This window comes from Sminthopsis crassicaudata, chromosome 6 (genome assembly GCF_048593235.1).
Source record: "Sminthopsis crassicaudata isolate SCR6 chromosome 6, ASM4859323v1, whole genome shotgun sequence".
NCBI classification, from domain to species: Eukaryota; Metazoa; Chordata; class Mammalia; order Dasyuromorphia; family Dasyuridae; genus Sminthopsis; species Sminthopsis crassicaudata.
In genome coordinates this window covers 170,123,405-170,146,349 of record NC_133622.1, presented here as the reverse complement: position 1 = coordinate 170,146,349, position 22,945 = coordinate 170,123,405, and positions in this window count along the sequence as shown.

The window sequence follows — 22,945 nt, the reverse complement described above, 5'->3', positions numbered from 1 at the left end:
AATAAAATAAAGAAAGAGAAGATAAATGAATTGGGCTGCTTGCAACTTAAAAAAAGCTAGAAAAAGACCAAATTAAAAATCCCCAATCAAATACTAAACTTGAAATCCTAAAATTAAAAGGAGAAATTAATAATATTGAAAGTAAAACTACTATTGAACTAATAAATAAAACTAAGAGTTGGTTTTATGAAAAAACCAATAAAATAGATAAACCTTTGGTAAATCTGACTGGAAAAAGGAGAGGGGAAAATCAAATTGTTAGTCTTAAAAATGAAAAGGGAGAACTTTCCACCAATGAAGAGAAAAATAGAGAAATAATGAGTTACTTTGCCCAACTTTATGCCAATAAATTTGATAACCTAAGTGAAATGGATGACTATCTCCAAAAATATAGGCTTCCCAGATTAACAGAGGAGCAAGTAAATTGCTTAAATAGTCCCACTTCTGAAAAAGAAATAGTAAAAGCTATTAATCAACTCCCTAAGAAAACATCCCAAGGACCAGATGGACTTACATGTGAATTCTATCAAACATTTCAAGAACAATTAGCCCCAATGCTATATAAACTATTTGAAAAAATAGGGATTGAAGGAGTCCTACCAAATTCCTTTTATGACACAAACATGGTACTGATACCTAAACCAGGTGGGTTGAAAACAGAGAAAGAATATTACAGAACAATCTCCTTAATGAATATTGATGCTAAAATCTTAAATGAGTTATTAACAAAAAGACTACAGACAATCATCCCCAGGACAATACACCATGATCAAGTAGGATTTATACCAGGAATGCAGGGCTGGTTCAATATTAGGAAAACTATTAGTATAATTGGCCATATTAATAACCAAATTAACAAAAAAAATATGATCATCTCAATAGATGCAGAAAAAGCATTTGATAAAATACAACATCCAATCCTATTAAAAACACTAGAGAGTATAGGAATAAATAGACTTTTCCTTAAAATAATCAGTAGCATCTATTTAAAACCACCAATAAGCATCATATGTAACGAGATAAACTGCAACCATTGCCAATAAGATGAGGAGTGAAACAAGGATGCCCACTATTACCATTATTATTCAATATTGTATTAGAAATGCTAGCTTTGGCAATAAGAAAAGAAAAAGAGATTAAAGAATTTAGAATAAGTAATTAGGAAACCAAATTATCACTCTTTGCTGATGATATGATAGTATACTTAGAGAACCCCAGAGATTCTACTCACAAGCTATTAGAAATAATCCACACCTTTAGCAAAGTTTCAGGATACAAAATAAACCTACATAAGTCATCAGCATTCTTATATATCACTAACAAAATCCAACAGTTAGAGATACAAAAAGAAATTTCATTTAAACTAACTACAGATAGTATAAAATATTTTGGAATCTATCTGCCAAGGGAAAATGAGAAACTATATGAGCAAAATTACAAAACACTTTCCACACAAAGTCTGATCTAACCAATTGGAAAAATATTAAATGCTCTTGGATAGGGCATGCAAACATAATAAAGATGACGATACTACTTAAACTAATCTATTTATTTAGTGCTATACCAATCAGACTTGCAAAAAACTATTTTAATGACCTAGAAAAAATAACAACAAAGTTCATATGGAAGAACAAAAGGTCAAGAATTTCAAGGGAATTTAATGAAGAAAAAAAATCAAATGAAGGTGGCCTAGCTGTACCAGATCTAAAATTATATTATAAAGCAGTGGTCACCAAAACCATTTGGTATTGGCTAAGAAATAGACTAGTTGATCAGTGGAATAGGTTAGGTTCAAAGGATAATACAGTCACTAACTTTAATAATCTAGTGTTTGGCAAACCCAAAGACCCCAGGTTTTGGGATAAGAACTCAATCTCTGACAAAAATTGCTGGGAAAATTGGAAATTAATATGACAGAAACTAGGCATTGACCCACACTTAACACTGTACACAAAAATCAGGTCAAAATGGGTTCATAGCCTAAGCACAAAGAATGAGATTATAAATAAATCAGAGGAACATAGGATAGTTTACCTCTCAGACCTATGAAAGAGGATGAATTTGTGACCAAAGAAGAACTAGAGATCATTATTGATCACAAAGTAGAAAATTTTTATTATATCAAATTGAAAAGTTTTTGTACAAACAAAATGAATGCAGACAAGATTAGAAGGGAAACAATAAACTGAGAAAACATTTTTACAGTCAAAGTTTCTGATAAAGGCCTCATTTCCAAAATATATAGAGAATTGACTCTAATTTATAAGAAATGAAACCATTCTCAAATTGATAAAGGGTCAAATGATATGAATAAACAGTTCTCAGATGAAGAAATTGAAACTATTTCTAATCATATGAAAAAATGCTCCAAGTCTTATTATTAATCAGAGAAATGCAAATTAAGACAACTCTGAGATACCACTACCCACCTGTCAGATTGGCTAGAATGACAGGGAAAGGAAATGCAGAATGTTGGAGGGGATGTGGGAAAATAGGGACACTGATACATTGTTGGTGGAATTGTGAATACACCCAGCCATTCTGGAGAGCAATTTGGAACTATGTTCAAAAAGTAGTCAAACTGTGCATACTCTTTGACCCAGCAGTGTTACTACAGAAACTGGAAATTAAGTGGATGCCCATCAATTGGAGAATGGCTGAATAATTGTGGTATATTAATATTATGGAATATTATTGTTCTGTAAGAAATGACCAACAGGATGATTTCAGAAAGGCCTGGAGTGAGTTACATAAACTGATGCTGAATGAAATGAGCAGGGCAGAAGATCATTGTATACTTCAACAATAATACTATATTCAGTGGTCCTCAAACTTTTTAAATTGGGGGCCAGTTCACTGCCCCTCAGACTGTTGGAGGGCTGAACTATAGTAAAAACAAAAACTAATATTCTGTCTCCGCCCCTCAGCCCATTTGCCATAACCTGGTGGGCCACATAAACGTCCTCAGTGGGCCGCATCTGGCCCATAGTTTGAGAACCCCTGCATATGATGATCAATTCTGATGGATGTGGCCATTTTCAACAATGAGATGAACCAAATCAGTTCCAACAGAGAAGTAATGAACTGAACCAGCTACACCCAGAGAAAGAACTCTGGGAGGTGACTATGAACCCCTACATAGAATTCCCAATTCCTCTAATTTTGTCCACCTGCATTTTGGATTTCCTTCAAAGGCTAATTGTACACTATTTCAAAGTCCGATTCTTTTTGTACAGCAAATTTTGTACAGTATTTAATTTATACTTTAACATATTGAACATGTATTGGTCAACCTGCCATTTGAGGAGGAGGAGGGAGAAGGAGGGAAAAAATTAGAACAAAAGGTTTGGTGATTGTTAATATGTAAAATTACCCATGCATATATCTGGTAAATAAAAACTATTTTTAAAAAATTCCTTCTTGTATGACTTTTTTTGTTCTATACTTTTCTGTATTCTTCCTTTCGCTAACCTCTTTTCTCAGTACATTCTTCTTTCTGGTCCAACTGTTTGAAATCATCTCAACAGAATTGATTCACTCTTATGTCCTCTATGAAAAGCAAAGGATCATTTTTCTGTTATATTTATCAAACAAGAAATAGCATTAAAAATAAAAAAAAAATTATTTTTCATTATATTAAATTAAAAGGCTTTTCTACAAACAAAATCAATACAACCAAGGTTAGAAGGAAAGCAGAAAACCATTAAACTACTTGTTTTTAAATAGTATTTTCCCCATTATATGTCAAGAAGATTTTTAGCATTCATTTTTATAAGATTTTTAGTTGCAAACTTTTCTTCCTTCTTCCCTCCCCTCTCTTCTTCAGAAGATGGGAGGGAGTTTGATATAGTATTTTCATATAAGTTACAGTTGTGAAAGAAGAAACAGTTGAAAAAAAAACCAAAAAACAAGAAAGAATAAAATGGAAAATATTTCTACCTAGATTCCAAGTCCATCAGTTCTTTATTTCATTTTAGACAGCATTTTCCTTCCTTTGTAATTGTCTTAGATCACTACATTGTTGAGAAAAGCTAAGTTAATCATACATCTTTATTAAATAATTTTATTGATACCATATAACTTTTTCCTGGAACTGGTCCTCTCACTTTGCAATAGTTTCTACAAATCTTTGGTATTTACGCCCCTGAAATAAGTCTGTTTAATATATTTTTTATTGCACAGTTGTATCAATTACATTCACATATCTAAAATTTATCACCAGGAAAAGACCTGCTATAAATACTTCTTCAATGTAGGTCTACTTTTGGTTTGTTTTTTTTAAAGATTTCTTTGAGATACATACATATTAAATATTATTGATGGATCAAAGGGTATGTATGTATAAGAACCTGTTCTGTGTCAAGTGCTATGCCAACACTTGGAAATACAAAAAGAGGTAAAAGAATGACAAAAAAATTATAAAGAGATATAATATAACAGGAGAGAAGATATGCCAAATATATACAAATCAAATTATAGGATAAATAAGAAACAATTTACAGAGGGATGTCATCAGACCTATGAGAGTTTGAGAAAGGCTTCTTATAAAAGATAAGATTTTAAACTGAAACTAAGAAATCCAGATAAAAAAGATAAAATAGAGGGGGTGAGGAGTATTCCAGGCATGGGGAACATGCCAAGAATGTCTCCATATCAGAGAGCTAAGCTCTTGCTTGGGGAATAGCCAGGTAGTCACAGTCACTAGATTTAAGAGTATATATTGAGGGGTAAATTGTCAAAAGACCGGTAATCTAAGAATGGGTTCAGGTGGAAAAGGGATTATAGTCTAAGAAAGCATTTTGTATTCCTAGCAATAGGAAGGGCCTGGAGTTTGTTGATTAGGCAGGAGAAGGGGATGGGGATGATTTGGTCAGGCTCCAAGCTTGAAGTGGGATTAATTGAAGTTTGCAGCACAATGTTCTGTTCTATACTTTGTTGGTGCTACTTATTGATTTCTATGGTATGTTTAGGCTTGATGGATAATGGAATTATAGACCACGTAGACTTGTATCTGTACTTGTCAGCTGGTGATTGAGGAATTTTATGGGATTTGGGCTGGGGATGGTACAGGTTTGGGCTGAAGGCCTCAATCAGAAACCTGTCAAAATTACAACTGTAGATACCCTTTTTCAGTGTTTCAATCTTTTAGTGATTTTTGCTCTGACATTATGTTCATTTTACTCTGTCTAAAACTTATATGTACCTGTGTGTTCATATGTTATCTCTCTCCTAAAAATGTAAGCTCATTGAAAGCAGAGCCTGTTTTTCATCTTTTTGTCTATATCTCTGGAATTTAGCACAGTGACTGGAACACAATCAGTGCTTATTGATTGGCTAATTCCTCCGGATCTTCTCTATTATCTGTTTGTTGTTGTACTTAGTTTTTGAAGAGGACAAAAAGATGTTACTATGTTAGAGTCCAGTTACAATGTGTCCAATTATGGCTGATCTGACCAATATGAGGTCAGAATGCTCTGCCACAGGTTAAAGCAAATAGTCCATAACAACATTTGTAGTGGCTTTTCTAATTTTGCATATTTTTCATTTTCTTTGGGCTAATTTAAATCTGCTTTGCTCAGAGAGCACAGCACTTTCTCTGATGAAGACATGCCATGATGGGCAGTATTGTGCCACTGTCTCCCATGTCATACAATCAATTCTAAAGTTCTTTAGAGATACCTTGAGAGTGTCCTTGTATCACTTTTTATGACCATGTGAGGACTTGTCCTGTGTGAGTTCTCCATAAAATAATATTTTTGGCAAGTGTACATTTGGCATTCGAACAATATGGCCAGCCCAATGGAATTTTGCTCTCTTCACTAGGGTTGGAATACTTGGCAGTTTAGTTTGAAAAAAGTGTCTCAGTGTCTGGTATCTTCCTGCTACATGATCTTCAGAATCTTCCTAACACAATTCAAATGAAAGCAACTCTGTTTCCTGGCATGGTGTGGTATGCTGTCCAGATTTCACAAGCATACAACAATGAGGTCAGCAAACAGTTCTATAGACCAGTTTTGTAACCAGCCTAATATCTTTCCTCTCCCACACTTTCACTTGAAGCCTCCCAAACACTGAGCTAGTTCTGGAAATACATATGTCAATCTAGTCTCAATGTGAACAGTCCTGGAAAGTATATTACCAAGGTAAGTGAACTTATCCATGGCAATCACAACTTCACCATTTACTGTAACTGATGATTCCATATATGGATTGTATGGTGCTGGTTGCTGGAGGACCTGTGCTCTCCTGGTGTTAATTTTTAGGCCAAATTAGCACCAGCTGCAGAGAACTGATCTATACTTTGTTACACCTGAAATTTTCTATTAGATAGTGAAACCTGTAGAAGGAGAGATGAGGCTGGGAAGTCTAGTCTGACCTAAGATAATTGCTCAGTTTGGAGGACTTTTAAGATGTTGAAATGAATCATATAATTATTGCAAGGATCTGATCCCTTACATCATGGTAAAAATCTTTCCTCTAGGTAGACCCTATCAAAAACTTGAATGCATGGAAAATACTTTTTTTGTGTTCCCAAAAGTCCTATTGTTATAACTAAATGCTACAAAAGAAAGATTAAATGGTTAATTAAGAAATGTCCTCAAATCAGTTTGATCATAGAAGAGAGAGAACAAGTATAAATAAACACAATTTAAATAAATATAAACAATGCAATTGTTCATTAATTCTAAACCAAATGTCCGGCAAATGATTTTCTTTCTCTATTTTTTGTTTGTTACTGCTCTTTTCTTCTAAGACATTAATTCAGTGGTTTAAGAAATTTCATCTGAGGGACAGCTAAGTGGTTGCAGCAAATAGAGCACTGGTCCTAAATAAAATCAGAATGACCTGAGTTCAAAACTGGTCTCAGACACTTAATACTTACTGTGTGATCCTGGGCAAATTACTTAATCCCAATCTACTTCAAAATCTACTTCACTTCATAATGAATGCTCCATCTGCCCATTAATTTGATGTTTTCTTTTTAAAAAATATTATAGTGTAACTGTCAAATTTGTCAGTTGGAGGGCCAACTCATGCTGGTAATTAGCTTCTTATTATTTAAATATCCTGATCCTCTTTTTCCCAGTAAGAAAAATATCACAACATAACACTAAATAACACAACAAGATACAATACAAATTTACTATGTGCGTATTGAGTGCCAGGCACTGTGCTGAGCTAGAGATAGAAAAAGGAAGGTCCTGCTCTAAAAAGGCTTACATTGTAATTAATTACTTCATTACAGCTAAAGAAAGAAAAGCCCCTATCCTCAGCTTATAAATAATATAATAGGAGAAGAAAACATATAAAAAGAAATTGAAGATAGGGCAGGGATGGAAAGAAGAGGCTACTCAGGTTTAAGGGCATGATATGGTAAAGTTGAATCCAAAGAGTGCAGCAGGTTAAAAATGAAGAATTTTCTGGATTTCTGAGAATGAAGGCTCTGGGCGGAGTGATTTTTCTTTTCTCTCTTTCTTTACCCTCCAGTTTTTTGTTTTTTTTTTTGTCAGGACAGAGATTACTAAAAATACATATGTGGTATGAATACAAAGATGATGCAACCTTTATTGTGATAAATTTCCTGGATAATCTGGGACTATGCTCAAAACTATTTATCATTTAATAAAACTTCTTAGCACCCCAAGATCAATCACTTGCCCACCAAGAGGCACATTATGATGGCTAAAGTCATGATAATATGGTTGAAAAAAACAGCTTTGGTCCATGAATAAGGTCTGACACTCTATTGAAAACTGACTTCAGAGAAAGCAGAGCAAAAATTGTGGAGTAAAGCAGGGACTTGCCAAGCTCTTCCTAAAACACTCCAAATTCCTTTAAATAATGACTACACAAATTTTAGTGTCAGGACACAGAAAAAAAATGGAGTATAAAATTTTCTAGTTGAAGACAACTTAGGAAATCAGTAGGAAAAATTTGTGGCACCTAGTGATAAGCCCTAGGCCCAATCCCAGACTTAGATGGAGCCCTAGTGCCATCAAAACAGAAATGAGTATTGGATCCCTGAATCAGCTTCGGCACTGGTGGTTTCCAGACTTCTCAGTGCAAAGATACCAAAAAGATACCAGTGCAAAAAGGAAATACAAAAAGCAGTGGAGGAGAAAAATGCCTTAGAAAGCAAAATTGGCCAAATGAGAAAGGAAGGACGAAAATTCACTGAAATTTTCCTTGAAAATTAGAACTGAGGAAATGGAAGGTAATGACTTTATGAGAAATCCAGAAACAATAAAGCAAAATCAAAAGAATGAAAATAATAATAATAATGTGAAACATCTCACTGAAAGAACAAATGACCTGGAAAATTGTTTCAAGAGAAATAATTTTAAAAAAATATTGTCTACTAAAAACCATGATTAAAAAAAAAGAACCTAGATATCATCTTTCAAACAAATTACCAAAGAAAATATTCCTGATATTCTAGAGCCAATGGAAAGAATTCATCAATCACCTCCTGAAAGAAATCCCAAGATGAAAACTCCCAGGAATATTATAACTAATTCTGAAACTCCCAGGTCAAGGAGAAAATATTACAAGCATCCAGAAAGAGAAAAAAAAAAAATATATATATATAATGAAGCCACATTCTGTATAATAAAAGATTTAGCAGCTTCTGCATTAAAAGGTCAGAGGGTTTGGAATATGATAATCCAGAGAGCAATAGAGCTAGTATTATAACCAAGAATCATCCACCCAGCAAAACTGAGTATAATCCTTCAAAAACAAAGTGGATATTTAATAAAATAAAGGACTTTAAAGCATTTGTCATTAAAATACCAGAGCTAAATAGAAAATTTGAGAACTCAGGAGAAATAACAAGGAGGTAATCAGGAAAGGGATATCATAAAGGAGTTAATAGGGTTTATTAATTTAAGGGAACTATTATATGGGAGGATGGTACTTATAACTCATTAGAACTTTCTTATTATGGTAGTTAGAAGGAAGATAGATAGATGGAACAAGTGTGATTGGAATATAAAGTGATGATACCTTAAAAATAAAATTAAGGGGTGAGAGAGAGTCTATTGGGAGAATGGGAAAAAAGAGGTGGAATGGTTTAAATTATTTTTCATAAAAGATGCAAGAAAAAGCTTTTCAAGTAGAGAGGAAGAGGGGGAGAAGTGGAGGAATGAGCCAACTGCACTCCCAACAGAATTAGCCCCAAGAGAAAAACAAAACAAAACAAAAACAAACAAACAAAAAAACACATACATTCAGTATGGGCTTGGAAATCTATTTTACTCTGCAAGAAAATATGAGGAGAAAGAGATATGGGAAGGAAGGAGGGGATGTAAGGGTCTATTAGAGAGGCCAGGAAAGTGTAATTGGGATGTAAAGCAGGCCCATGGCCTGGAGGTCCCTGGACATGATTGGCTATGAATATATGGGGTCTTCCTTCTTACGTGGGACTTCCAGCCACAGTGGGAATCCTAAACACTCTGAAATCCAGTCTGGAATGGAAAGCAACCTCCATCTCTGATTGGCTTGTGCCTTTGACCTCATGGACCCAATATAAGCTCACTGGAGGAAAGGTCCAACCCTTTTTCCATTCTTTTCACCTGTAGCTCGGCCTTGGGGAAAGATACTAAGAGAGTGCAGGAGGTCATAAAGTGAGGTGTAAACCATGTGAATAAAGTCTAAGCTTGTCTGCTAAAACTCTCAGGTGCTCTGTTGTGCTCAAACTGCGTCTGTATGAGATAGCAGCCAGAGGATTTCTGAAGGCCTCAGAAAGAGGTAAGATTGATATTAATATTTACCAGCGATCTCTCTGATAGCTCTGGGAATTAGGAGTCATTAATGGTTGCAAATGCAACAATAGCATCTTGCATATGGCACCTGGATGTGAGGGCTTGATAACAAATGCTAAGCCTTGAAATATTAATTATTAATTATTAATTTTCAAGAAAGCATAAACAGTTCCTTGTCCAGAAGAGAAGGTAGAGATACATTATGGGTCAAACTGTGACCAGACCGGAGAGTTGAGTTATAAATACAGAGCAAGCTTATGACTTAGAAACTAGAACTGGTAATTCTTTAACAAAAAATGCACCTGAGGAAAAAGAAAAACAGGACCAGTGCTCCCCAATGCCAAAGAGCATATATCCCTCATTAGAAGGCTTACCATGTGCCTTCAGGTGATCAAGGTGATAAAGAAAATTACCTCACTCATCCCTTAAGTACAGCTCAGCAAAAGAGGAAGGGTGAGAGGATTAAACAGATGGAATTTTAAGCAGAATCAGGAGACAAAGCAAAGGCTGGACTACAGCAATTAGAACAAGAAATGCAATAGCTCAGACAAAAGGCTGAGGTAGAAGACCGAGAAAGGATTAAGTAAGAGCAGAGAGGGAAAGCTAGAGCTCTAGCCACAGTTGAGCTAGAGGAGACAGGAGATTGCATTGGAGAGACCAGCTGTTTTTTCTATTGAGCATAGAAAAAGCCATCCCTGCACAGCTTTACAAGGTTTAATGAAGACAGCTGCTGAAGGAGAAGATATAATGTCGTGGGATTCTGATTGGGACCTACAGGCTTATCCTTAGAGGACAATGGGGCTGCAGGTTGGACACATGTTCTGATCCCATTATAAAAGAGGTGAAACAAGCTTGTGAAAGCTAAGGCCTGAATTCACCATATACTATGCAGATTTTACAAATGATATCAAGTACATATGCCCTTGACGTGAATGATTGGAAATGGATGGCATCTGCTTGTTTTACTCCTGGTCAATCAGTTGTGTGGCTATCAGAATTTACTAAATCAGCTCGGAAATATGCTATAGCCAATGACCATCAAGATCCAGAAGAGTCTGTGCTTATAATTACTGGCCACTCTTCCACAAGTCAGGCTCAGTTTTATATGATGTGACTGTGTTTGTACCTATCACAGTGTGCTATGCAGGCTTGGAAGAGAATAGATCTTACTTCAATAAAACAGCTCCACCCCCAATCTATTCAAGATTATGTGTCCTAATTAAAAACAGCAGTTGACAGAGTTATAGGGAAAAATAGTGCTTCTGATCTTCTTTTCAGGCAACTGCTAAAAGAGGGGATGAATAAGGTGTGCAAGAGTATAGTGGCTGGACTTGCTAAAGAAGCTCCTGTCTCTGAAATTATAGATAGATGTAATGAAGCAGATTATGAGGCTGTTAATGCAGAGGCAATGGCCTCAGCTATAATTCAGGGAATCCCACAGAGGAAAGACAGGAAGATAGAAGGAAAGAAATGTCATAACTGTGGCAGAAAGGGACATTTCCAAGCCCAATGCCATAAGCAGTCAATAGGGGGTGGAAAATCCTTTTTCTTTGCTTGTGGCAAGATAAGCCATGTGGCAAAATATTGTAGGACCAGGAAGAGAAATAATACTGTGGTTCAGGGAAACTATCGAGGGGGTCCCATGAGGACCCCAAAAACATACTAAATAAATTAGGATCAGGCCTTGATGAGAAATATGTACAGTATTTGGTGAATGCAATTGAGGGTTTTAACATTAACCCATGGACTACTGCACATGTTGAGGTACAACCCAAGGCTGGAGATAGATTAGCAATTGGACTTTCAGACTATGCACCTGTGATTGTACATACTATGATATGAAAACATGTGGAAGCATTTATCTTGGTTATCAATCCTCATCCATATCCTGTGAACTTAAAGGGAGATCATCTGATTGCTAAAGACTCCTATTACATTCTTTTGGTGAGGTGAATTTTACTCAAATGATTGGGCAAGAAAAACCCATGTGTACTATTTATAGAGAAAACAGGCCATTCTTAGGAATGATTGATACAGAGGCTGATATATCTGTTATAACAAAAATTGATTGGCCTCCTGAAAGACCGATTCAAATTCAAATAGTAACAGTTAATGGAGTAGGCTTTATGGCTCGAACCAAGAAAGACTCTTGATATTGTGAGGACAGTAACTGTTATAGTATTAAGAAAATCTTTAAAAACGCAGTTTATTTAATTTCTAAGCAGACATTGCAATTAGAGAGAGTGGAGTTTTATACCTATAGAACTGCAAGGATAGTCTCTGGAGAGTTGGAACTCCCCTCTGATCATCTCATGGATTTTTCATTTCCACAGGTCGGCTTAATTGTCCAACCCCCTACAAGTATTTATAAAACAGTGTTTATTTATAGAATGATTTGGGAAACTGCTTTTTCAATCACTAGTATAGATAGACAGTGTGTGATCTATGACCCAGGAGAAGTAACATCAGATTTATTGATTCACACTCCTGAAAAACAATTTAGTATTCAAACTTTGACTTTAGGCAAAAGAATTTAGGTATATTATGGATCTAAGTTTTCATAGCCGGTTATCCTTTGCTCATTATCTGTATGAATGGCAGAAAAGGTTGGTAGACACAGATGTAAATAGTACAGCTATTAGATGTTCCAGCTGCTCTGGTCATTGGTTAAAGCAAATATCTATGATAATAAAAGGATCTGTGATAGCTAAAATTAATGCTACCTCTTGGAAATGGAAATTTAAATTTAAGACAGAAAAAAATATTTATTTTACAGTTGAAAGGTCCCCCATTGATCAGTGGGGAAGAGACGTCTTAAAAAACGAAAAAATTCAAAGTTCATTAGGCATAGGACAGAAAAAAAAAAAAAAATTAACCAAGGATATTTACAAGCTTCTCTAAGTCCTTGGAATTCCCCTGAATTTGTTATAAAAAGTAATTTTGGGGAATGGAGAATGTTTATTGATCTGAGAAAAGTAAATGGACATGTGGAGACAGTGGAAGTGCTTCAGTTTTGGCTTCCACCTCCTCAATTGCTTGAGGAATGGAATTTAAGGTTTAAAAATTATATCCCTCTAGATAAGGAGGATATGAAGGAATTTACCTTTTCAGTGCCCAGCATTAATCCAGCTGAGCCTTATAAAGGATTTGAATGACAGCCTTGCCACATGGCATAAAGAACAGCTCTACTTTGAGTCAAGGGCTCACCTTGCTTCTGTGAGTATAATATCTCCAAGAGTTAAGGTGGTATTACCTTTAAGAGGAAACAGTACTTTAGACTCACAATACCAGCTTAAAAAGGAAGCTCTAGAGATTCTAAAAGAGATTGAATTGGCTTTATCTAATATAGCTGAAAAAAATAACTAAAAAAGTATTGGAAGTATCAAATTTTGTTATAAAAAAGGCACCCATAGCAATCCTTCATCAAGGAGATACTATGAAGTGGGTGAACCTCCCAGCACAATCAGATAAAAATTTAAATTTCACCCAGTGCTTGTGATTACAATTTCAATAAAAACCATTGAGAAAGTAGTAAAATTATCTGGGACAAGACCTGGTAAAATATATATCTCCCATATCAATGTACAAATTGATGTGTGTTGTGAAACCATTCCAGAGTGGAAAAAATGTTTTGGCTACAGCTCTAAGCCTTGCATGTGGATATATAAAAATAAATTTTATTTTGGCTTATTCAGTAGATCTGGTACAAAGAATTGCCACAGCTCAAATAAAAATTGTAGTTTTTAATATATATTATTTTCTCTTTAAAGAACTTTGAGATAGAGTGAGAGAGCACTCAGATAAATATTATATCCTACATGTCCATTTTCAGAGTGGACTTTCAAATCATATCTTTTATAATCAGGATGATAGAGCCTTATATTTGCAAATTGTGATAACTAAAGAGGAAGCTAGGAGCATAGCAAAAGGCTGTACAACTTGTCTTTCTTTTCACTTTCCTATGCTCCCTATAGGACAAAACCCTTATGGTTTGAAATTTGATGTTTGAAGACCAATGGACATTACTCATTTTAAAAGGCAAAGCATCCATGTAACTGTGGATGCACTTAAGACAGGTTATGGATTGGCTTATACATATTTTGCCTTTAATGTCTTTTGCATTGAATTTAACTTTGCCTATTCCATTGGCATTTCTTATTATCCTACTCGCGAAGTCATTACTGGACAGACTATTTATACTCCCAAGGTGTTCCCGCTTAATCAATCAAAAGAAGGGAATTTTGGGATATGCACAAGATATGGCAATACATACATGTGATTGCTTGCAAATTTTTAAGTATTTTGATTTTACATTTTTAAATTCTCTTGATTTTACATTTTTAGATTGTTTTGGTTTTACATTTTTAAACTCTTTGTATTTTACCTTAGCAATGCACTTCTGGCACACACAGAAAATGCAGCTAAGTGACAGACTGACTGACAGAAACAAGAACTTTCTTTCCACAGTGATGTGGAAAGACTTGGATGGCATTTGGAAAGGCCCAAATTGGGTCAGGGTTTGGGACCCTGGGTACATTCTTTTTATTCCGATGTAGACCTGATAGCAGAGGAATGGATCCCCACCAAAAACGTCTATGACTTGGAGATCCAAGAAGAGAAACACCAGACAACAGCCCAGAGGGACCAACCAGATGTCAGCAACCCTTCAGATGCTCATGGCAAACATATCTCTCTTGACCGTGACACCACAGACAGCAGATACAGCTCCAGTGTAGCAGCTGAAATGGACTGTTTTGGGTGATATGAAATATAAACAGACTGTTAAATGGACGATGGGCCTGTGTGCTTCTCCCATGGCTACTCATCATATGGTGGTCTGGGGAGAGGCTTTGCCCTGTGTTTCCTATTTAAGGATTATGCCTCTAAATCAGTAGGTAAAAAAGCAACATGCCCACCTGTCAATGTTACTGAGACAATGTTACAGGACATGACTTTGCTTATATGCACCTTTATCTGTATTTTTCATCTTTACCTGTGATTTCTTTCAAAAGATTTATAAAACTGCAATAGAATTATGACAAGTGTTATGTATGCAAGTGCACTAGAATTGTAACAATTGTATTAGAATTGTGAGAATTGTGAAGAATTGTGACATCCTAGCATGGTGACATCCTATCTCATTGACATCCTGACTCTTTGATATCTTATCTCTTTGGGCATGATGCTATTGAGTGGGTTAAACATCATGTTACCTGTGTTTGGTTTTGGCAACAGTTGAGCCTAGTTCTCACTGTCATACCTTTGTTTATTGGTCTGTTGCATCCTATCTCCTTGAGCATGATCTCCTTGATCAAGCAAACTATAGCTGATGGTAAGCAACTTGATGAGATGAGCAGTCCCTTCTTTGAAAGAAAGAGGATTTGTAAGGGTCCATTAGAAAGGCCAGGCAAGTGTAGTTGGGATGTAAAGCAGGCCCATAACCTGAAGGTCCCTGGACATGATTGGCTGTGAGTACATAGGGTCTTCCTTCCTGGGTGGGACCTTCAGCCACAGTGGGAATCCTCTGAAATCCAATCTGGAATGGGAAGCAACCTCCATCTCTGATTGGCTTGTGCCTGTGACCTCATGGACCCAATATAAGCTCAGTGGAGGAAAGGCCCAACCCTTTTTCCATTCTTTTCACCTGTAGCTTGGCCTTGGGGAGAGATACTAAGAGAGTGCAGGAGGTCATAAAGTGAGGTGTAAACCATGTGAATAAAGTCTAAGCTTGTCTGCTAAAACTCTCAGGTGCTCTGTTGTGCTCAAACTGCTTCTGTATGAGATAGTAGCCAGAGGATTTCTGAAGGCCTCAGGAAGAGGGAAGATTGATATTAATATTTACCAGAGAGCTCTCTGATAGCCCTGGGAATTAGGAGTGATTAGCAGTAGCAAATGCAATAATAGCTTCTTACAAGGGGGATAGGAAAAAAAAGGCATATTGGGGTGGTCAGTAGCAAAACACTTGAGGAAGATCAGGATGAAAGGAGAGCAAATAGAATAAACAGGGGGAAATAATTAGCAATAATAATTGGGAAAATAATTTTGAAGCAAGTCTCTTTGATGAAGTCTTCCTTTCTCAAATGTATAGGGAACTGATTTTTTTTTTTTAAAGGAACTATTCTACAATTGATAAATGATCAAAAGACATGAACATTGCCTAAAGTACTAAAACCATCATGCATATCTGAATCCAAAAGAGATTTTTAAAAAATAAAAAGGACTTATAAGAACAAAAATTTACTTGGAATACCTCAGAGGAAACACACACACACACACACACACACACACACACACACACACACATTCCTTCTTTACTAACAATAAAAATTAGACTAACAGCTTGTACTCTAAAAGGAGTGTGAGAAAGCAAGGGGATAATCACTATGTATCCAGAATAATTACCATCTCCCATTTTGTTTCACTGTCATGATACATAACCACAAAAGCCAGTAGAAAGTGTACTAATGTTGCATGAATATTTTATTCAAACAAGTGTTCTTTACCCTCCTCAGAAATATTTCATGTATGACTCAGTTATCAAATTACTTTCTCAAAAGCCAAGAATGAAATAGTACCATTGACAAGAATAATTGGAGTTTGAAACCCATGCTGAGTTTTTCCCATACATCCTTGTAAATTCTTCAACACCATGAGAGCCAAGGATGGTATGGGAGTCTTGTCTTTTAATTCTACTTATTGGGGTGGAAATTTGATCTTCATAGTACCTAAAACCACATGTACTGAGCCTCTTACAGTTTTATATAATCCTGGTTCCTTAGTAAGAACAATGCTGGCATAATTAAAGTAAGGCACAGATTTTTGTCTCTATGTAATAAGTGCAGTACATATGCAAAATTTTAGTGCAAATATCCAAACTTTGGAGGAAAAAGGAAATTCATTTAAACAAATATACTAGTTTATTGTTGTTTTCCATTTAGTCTATAGTGTCAGGGTTCTTCAAGTTCTGCATGTTCTCACACTTTTGATTTCTATAAGTTATATTTGTAACAGGAACTGAAAAATTTCCTTAAATTATAAAGCAGGGTTTTGTTCATTCATGCTCAACCACTCTTCTATACTAAATATGAGGAAGACATCCAAATTGTATGATTTGGAACTATGCTCAAAAAGCTATCAAACTGTGCATACCCTTTTAACCCAGCAGTGTTACTATTGGGCTTATATCCCAAAGATATTTTAAAGAAAGGAAAGGGACCTGTATGTGCAAGAATATTTTTGGTAGCCCTCTTTGTAGTGGCCAGAAACTGGAAATTAAGTGTATGCCCATCAATTGGAAAATGGCTGAATAAATTGTATATGAATATTATTGTTCTGTAATAAATGAGCTACAGGATGATTTCAGAGAGGCCTGGGGAGACTTACATGAACTGATGCTGAGTGAAATGAGCTGGACCAGGAGATCATTATATACTTCAATAACAATACTTATGATGATCAATTCTGATGGACATGGTCCTCTTCAACAATGAGATGAACCAAATCAGTTCCAATAGAGCACTAATGAACTCAACCAGCGAAAGAACTCTGGGAGATGACTATGAACCACTACATAGAATTCCCAATCCTTCTATTTTTGTCCATCAGCAGTTTTGATTTCCTTTACAGGCTAATTGTACACTATGTCAAAGTCCATTTTTTTTTTTTTACAGCAAAATAACTGTTTGGACATGTATACATATATTGGATTTAACTTATACTTTAATATATTTAACATGTATTGGTCAACCTGCAATCTGGGGGAAGGGGTGGGGGGAAGGAGAGGAAAAGTTGGATCAAAAGGTTTTGCAATTGTCAATACTGGAAAATTACCCATGCATATATCTTGTAAATAAAAATAAACTTTATTGGTTTTGACAATGATACATAACTTTATTGAAGTATTTTACATGGGTTCTCATGAATGGAAAGCCATTTCAGAGGGTGTTTTGTTACTTGGATTTGAAAAAAATCATCTTCCTCTTCATTCTATTTGTTACTTACTAACTGAGACAGATATATAGAGATCCAGAGGTATTTTTCCCATTTGGAAAGCAAGGAGAGAAATAAGGATGAAGGGGACCTTGAAAAACCTTGTTTGAGAGACTATAGATTAGAGTTCTATCTATAGTATTATAAAATGCTATGTGCCCTCTTTCATAATCAAGAAAAATACCCACCTTATGAATAGGTTGGCATAAAGGAACACTTTGATTTGAACACAATAAGTAAAACTCATCGCCACGTGTGAAGGCTGCAATGGTAAATTTATCTCCATGTAACTTCTGGATATTGCCCTTCCTTCTGATTGATTGTTTACAGATGCCCACTTCCCATTCACTTTTATTCTCCAACACTACTTGCCAATAGTGTTTTCCTGAAGTAAACCTCTGGGTAGCCAAGACACAAAGAGCAAAATCAAATCTTTCTGGGTTGTCAGGTACATCCTGTGGGACAGAATTATTTTCAACTCTAAGCAAATCTTCAGACAGGATGAGATGAGGATTGGCTGTTTTAGGATCCAGATATATATGCCCTGTAAGGGTAAATTTAAAAAAAAAAAGAGGTGATGAGGGGAGGAGGGAGCATTCACCTTAGGTTCCAGAGCTGGATTTTAATAACTACAGAATGATCCTCTAATTTAGAAAATCTCAAACTGCATAATTCTGGCCATAGTCACATGTGACTGGAAAAAAATCATTCTGTTTTTGTTCTATTTCTGGCACTCACTTGGTTGAATGACTTCATTTTCTAATAGCTCAATTTCGTTAAAATGAGGATGATAAGGTCAGACTGGAAGGTCCTTAGGATGGACCAAGTATTAAATTTATGTTAGATCCTGTGATATAAGACAATAATTGAATATTTAACAAAATTTGATGAAGCACCAATTACAGTGAAACAGTTTGCAGGCAGGGAAACATAGAGATAGTCATGGAGGTATGATAGAATTGATATAATATTAATCTATTATTATGCACATAACAATTTTTCAATATAAAATTTGAAAGGCATAGGTGATAAACATTCCAACATTGGGAGAACCAATTTTTTAAACTCATGTTTAAAAGGTTAAACCTCAGAGGGATTCACTCTGTTATTAATTGAGAGAATGCTGTCTTCAAGGAGTTTATAATAGGTCAGAGACAATTCAAGAAACAGACAGTTTGATAAGAGTGTCAATATGGAGCACATAGCAAACAATTTGGAATTTCCAGGGAATTCTGAAAAGTCAATTGAGTTCATTATGGATGACTTACTGTTGAAAGTCAGCAGCATTTCTGTCATTCCAGAGATGGAGTACATGGTCCATCTGGGTGAAGCAATGATAAAATTTTGAAGAAGCAGGTCCATACTCCTAAAAATCAAACATACTCAACTTAAAAAAATACTTGTATAGAGATCTCAGGGAACTATCCTGATTTAAAAAAAAAAAAAAAAAAAAATAAGTGGTTGCAATACTACAGTTCTTATTGAGCCCCTTCATCCAGTCACACTCCTTTGCAAACTGCATATCTAACTCAGTTTGCCATGGAATAGAAACTCACCTTTCCAATGTGCCTTTTGCATCCTAGAGTGAAGGAAAAAAAGAGAGATTAATTTTTCTACTTCTCAGGGAATTTCCACAATCTTGTCTTTTTGAAAGAATATTTGCACACTCCTTATTGGTCCCTTTTCTCCCTGACAACTATTTTCCAGTAAAAATAAAATTATTGACTTCTCTCACTCCCAAAAAGGAAGTGGATAATTGAAATAATACACACAGTGGCCCTTCTCTCATTGCCTTGATGCCATTTGGACCTCTTATAAAGTAAGGTCCAAATCATTTCATCATGAAAGAAGTAACATTTTTACTTATCTCTGCTTTCTCCCTCTCATATAGAAAACTCATGTGACAGAGTCCAGTAGTTATTAAAGATTTTTTTTTTTACTTCCACAGAGTAGAACCCATAATGTTGAAGTAAGGTTGTATTCAAGTGGCTTAATGTTACTAAAGTTTTATGTAATTCAATTACACTTATCTCAAAGCCCAAAGAAACAAAGAAACCTATCAACCCTTACTCATCCTATTTTAGAGAAAACAGCTAATATTGATGGTTTATTGGGGGGAAACTGGAATATTAGAATGAATAGGGATCTCAGATCTTTCCTAGATCTATCCGTAATGAGTGAATGAATGAATAATGTCTTTATAGCATTTGAGAAAAATAGTCCCTCAATCTCCACTTGAAGTCTTTCTCTGGTAGGAAAGTCACCACTTCCAGAGGTCAGACTAAATAATTTTGAACAACATCTCTGCAGAATGAAAAAATCCTTTAATTACAGATTATGGGTCTTGGAGTCATTAAAACAAGAATCTTATAAATACTGTCTCTAAAACTAAACAACATATGCAAGCCTTTCAAATGCCCAAAGCTCATGAGTCTCTAGAATAGGGATAAACCTCTAAAGATGGAAGGGACTTCAGATTCAGATAATGAACATGGACTCCTCTGGATTTTTAAAGGACCAAACTAATTTGAATATTATCATTGTAATATTCCAATCTTTTCACCCCAGTTCTCTCCTTTAAAAAATAAGTGGAATCCCTATGAAGCTAAACAGTCAAGTACTTCAATAGTGATATCATTGCCCTTCCACAGCCCATAGTACTTTTCTTGTTTTAATCATTCTCTATTTGTGTTGCAAGTACTCACCTGCAGCATTTCAAAGGGAAGCTTATCATAATTATTCTCTATTTCTGATATCATCATTTGTAGATTGCAGATCGTTTGCTTCATTTTTGTCTTGCTCTCCTCAAACTTTGCCAGGTTGTCTTTGACTTGTTGGTCCAATATTCGCAAATGTAACTCTTTTTCCTCTGACAAGAACTGGTGCTTTTTCTCAAATTCAGACTTAACAGACTGCTTCTGAGCCTGGATTTCCAGTTGTCAAAGAAATTAAGATAAAGAAAAAAGTTCATGAGATATGATACCAGATACAGCTTTTCTTTCTGCCTTCTCCAAAATTTCCACTGAGAAACTTATTAAGGTAAATTGTCTCTTTAAGACTCTTTCCAAAGGAATAGTAAATGATGGAAAGGTGAGAGTTTTATGTTAAAGGAGAAGTCCCCAAAGATAAAGTACAGAAAGTTTCGCTTCAAGACTCTTGAAAGCTCATCAAAACAAACAAACAAAAAAACTGATTCTTTCTGTACATATTTTAGGATATAATTTAAATAGTTTTTCTAAAGACATTTAGGTATCAAATCACAATCTACAACAGCAACAGTATGTTATTCCTTTTTTTCCTTAATACAAGTTGCTTCCAATAAACAATTAGCCTTTTTCTCCACTGTACATATTTAACTCTTCTTTCTCTGAAGAAATAACATACTTCCAAGTTTATCACTAAGAAAAGACAATGACACTGCCTTTACATTGTACTTCTCTCACACAAACATTCCAATTATTTTTAAAGTTATCTTTTGACACCTTTAATGTATTCCATAACTTTTGGGATTTCTTTCACAAGAAAAATCATGTCTTAGTGAAACATGCATGTTAAATCAATGAATTCTGCTGTTTTGCAAAGTCACACTTCTTAAACCTTTGCCCTGGCCATTCTCCAGTCCTAAAACGTATGATCTCCTCACTCTGCCTCACTGAATTATTCTCTTTTTTCAAGACATAATTTAATTCCATCCTCTCCTTCATCATTTCCCAGTTCTCCCCCTTTGTGGTCTTAGTTTCCAAATCAACGTTTATGTATTCTTCTTCTACTTGTTCTGTATTTGTTTACAAATATCCTCATCTTCTTTGTGACTAAATAAAAAGATTTGGGATGAGAAGATTCTTTCAATCCTTACACATCTATTTCCAGTGATTATCAAGGCATGTGGAATTTAGCAGGTCCTTTCTAGATGTTGAATTGGTTGCCTTTTTTCTCCCTTTTGGCTCAATCCATAGCATTAAGCCTTAGTATGAAGATTTACAGTGGATTACTGGAGAATGGGGCCCCTCTACTATGAGCACAGTGTAAGTTCTTAAGAACAAGGAGTACACCCTGTGAAATTTATAACTGCCTCATACCTCATACTTTCAAGGCTCACTCTTTGAAGATCCCTGCTCTACTTTATGTCTGGTTACACTAGATCAACAACAAGTCTTGCTCATACAAGTACAAATGCATTTAGAAGAGTCAAATTATAACAAAAAAAAAAAAAAAAAAGAACTAGCCCTTCTTCCAGCATTCTGGAATTGAGAGTTCAAGTGCCTCCTACTGCTCATTTTTGAAGTAAGTTATGTTTTCACATCAAAAACTCACCTTGATCCTCTCCATAGGGTGCTTCTCTGACTTCATTAGTGGATTAAGGATCTTTGGGGACAGGATTTCCTTGTTCTTCAAGTTATCTCTTGCTTCCTTGTCTAATGTTTGCAATTTAATTTGTTCTTCCTCCCAAAAGAACTGGTGCATTTTCTCATATTCAGATACAACCAAGGCTTTGAGAATGGAGCCCTCCTCCTGTTGCCCAGGGAATTGGAAAAAAAAAAAAAAAAAAAAAAAGGCAGGAAGTCAATGAGTGTCTGGGTCCAAAGGTCTCTGCTGGCTATTACTTTCTTTTGTATATGTGAAAAGACTTATGAGCTATGTTAACAAATAGAACTTTATTATCTAACTTTCTCAGTTTTTACTTAACAACAATTCTTTCTTGAAAAGTCTTTTACTGGGGTGGGTGGGGGGAAGGTTGGAGCCAAGATGGTGGAGAGGACACATGTTTCTTTCTGATCTCCTCCCAGGACCCTCAAATAACTACCACATTACATTAAGCCTCTCAATTATATTCTAGACTGGCACAATCCACGAGTATAGGGAGTGCAGCACATTAACAGCAGAAGATAATTTCAAAGATTGCCAGAAAACATCTGTTTTGATTGGGCACAGGGAGGTGGCGAGGCCCAGTGCACCAGCCCATGCTGTGCAGACCCAGGGTGGGGTGTGGTCCTTGCAGGCTGATGCAGACTGAACTACAGGGAGGACTCTACCACAATGTTGGCTACTCTGACTTTGTTGCAAGCCAGTAGATCAGGAGAGAAGTTATAAAACATCCAACACAAACACAAAAAAATGAAGAGTGGACCCAGAAGGGCTAGAGTATCATGGAACCTGAAGTGTGTCATCACTGATCCACACAGCCACTACCA